Raw genomic sequence first — 2,700 nt, 5'->3', positions numbered from 1 at the left:
TCTTCTGTGCAGCAATGAGGATAATCCTCGAGTTACGGACCCAGTCCGTGTAGTTTCTACCATCATCTTTCAACTTTGCTTTCTATAGGAATGCATTAAAATTCAAGGGAACAGTAGCACGGTCCATTGATCTACAACAACATAGATATGCAAGAACTATCAAGACTAAGTTCATGATAACTTAAGGTTCAACTAATCATATTACTTAAGAACTCCCACTTAGATAGACATCCCTCTAGTCATCTAAATGATCACGTGATCCATATGTCATATCATCACGTGAGATGGAGTAGTTTTCAATGGTGAACATCTCTATGTTGATCATATCTACTATATGATTCACGTTCGACCTTTCGGTCTCAGTGTTCCGAGGCCATATCTGTATATTCTAGGCTCGTCAAGTTTAACCCGAGTATTCTGCACGTGCAAAACTGGCTTGCACCCGTTGTATGTGAACATAGAGCTTATCACACCCGATCATCACGTGGTGTCTCGGAATGACGAACTGTCGCAACAGTGCATACTTGATACGTCTCCAACGTATCTATAATTTTTTATTGTTCCATGCTGTTATATTATCAATCTTGGATGTTTTATAATCATTTTATAGTCATTTTATATCATTTTTGGTACTAACCTATTGACATAGAGCCAAGTGCCAGTTGCTGTTTTCTGCATGTTTTTTACATCGCAGGAAATCAATATCAGATGGAGTCCAAACGCAATGAAACTCCACGGAGATTTTATTTGGACCAGAAGGAACATAATGGGCCCTGGCTGCGCCCCGGGGTGCTCCGAGGAGAGCACAACCCGCCAGGGCGCGCCCTGGGGGGTTGTGCCCACCTCGGGTGCCCCCCGGACCGCCTCTTTGCTCTATAAATACCCCAATATTCCCAAAACCCTGGGGGAGTCGATGAAATATTGATCCAGCCGTCGCAGAGTCTAGAACCACCAGATCCAATCTAGACACCATTTCGGATGGGGTTCACCACCTCCATTGGTGCCTCTCCGATGATGTGTGAGTAGTTCTTTGTAGACCTTCGGGTCCATAGTCAGTAGCTAGATGGCTTCATCTCTCTCTCTCTGAATTCTCAATACAATGGTCTCTTGGAGATCCATATGATGTAACTCTTTTGCGGTGTGTTTGTTGGGATCGATGAACTTTGAGTTTATGATTAGATCTATCTTTTTATATCCATGAAAGTTATTTGAGTTTCTTTGATCTCTTATATGGATGACTGCTTATAGCCTCATATTTCTTCTCCGATATTTGGGTTTTGTTTGGCCAACTTGTTTTATTTATCTTGCAATGGGAAGAGGTGCTTTGTAGTGGGTTCGATCTTACGGTGCTTGATCCCAGTGATAAAAGGGGAACCGACACGTATGTATCGTTGCTACTAAGGATAAAACGATGGGGTCTATCTCTACATAGATAGATCTTGTCTACATCATGTCATCGTTCTTATTGCATTACTCCGTTTTTCCATGAACTTAATACACTAGATGCATGCTGGATAGCGGTCGATGTGTGGAGTAATAGTAGTAGATGCAGGCAGGAGTCGGTCTAGTAATCTTGGATGCGATGCCTATGTAATGATCATTGCGTGGATATCGTCATGATTATTTGAAGTTCTATCAATTGCCCAACAGTAATTTGTTCACCCACGTTTGCTATTTTTCTCGAGAGAAGCCACTAGTGAAACCTACGGCCCCCGGGTCAACTTTTCCTTTGCATTTATTTTCAGATGTATTAAACCAAAAATACCTTGCTGCGTTCTATTTCTATTTATTTTATTTGGCGTTCGATCTATCAATCTACTACTATTTATCTCACGTCCGTTTGCCTATCATGAGGCGCCGTACCCCGGAAGGGATTGACAACCCCTTTAACACGTTGGGTTGCGAGGATTTGTTATCTGTGTGCAGGGGATGTTTATGTTGTGTTGCTTGGTTCTCCTACTGGTTCGATAACCTTGGTTTCATATCTGAGGGAAATACCTACCGCCATTGTGCTGCATCATCCCTTCCTCTTTGGGAAAATACCGACGTAGATTCAAGCGACATCAAAAGGAATTTCTGGCGCAATTGCCGGGGAGGATCTTCAACATATACCAGGTTCCTAATCATAAATCTCATCTCCTTGCAATTTACATTATTTGCATTTGCCTCTCGTTTTCCTCTCCCCCACTTCACAAAATATTTCCGTTTTCTCGCCCTTTTTCCGTTCGCTGTTTTCTTGCCAGATCTGTTTTTAGTGCAATCTTGTTGTGTAGTCATCATGACTCAAGAGAACACCAAGTTATGTGATTTCTCAAATACCAACATCAATGATTTTATCGGCACTCCGATTGCTCCTCCCGCCACTAGTGCGGAGTCTTGTGATATTAATACTGCTTTACCGAATCTTGTTATGAAAGATCAATTTTCCGGTACTCCTAACGAGAATGCCGCGTCCCATCTTAATAGCTTCGTGGAATCATGCGATATGCAAAAGATAAAAGATGTGGACAATGATGTGGTGAAGATGAAATTATTTTCGTTTTCTTTGCGTGATTCCGCAAAGATTTGGTTTTCTTCTTTGCCTCGCAATAGTATTGATTCTTGAAATAAGTGCAAAGATGCTTTTATCACTAAGTATTTTCCGTCCACAAAAAATATTTCCCTTAGAACCCAGATCATGAATTTCCAGCAACTTGAACA

The sequence above is a fragment of the Triticum aestivum genome, chromosome 3D (assembly GCF_018294505.1).
Source record: "Triticum aestivum cultivar Chinese Spring chromosome 3D, IWGSC CS RefSeq v2.1, whole genome shotgun sequence".
Classification (NCBI taxonomy): Eukaryota; Viridiplantae; Streptophyta; class Magnoliopsida; order Poales; family Poaceae; genus Triticum; species Triticum aestivum.
The sequence above is the reverse complement of the archived record's forward strand: the minus strand, read 5'-3'. Positions refer to the sequence as shown.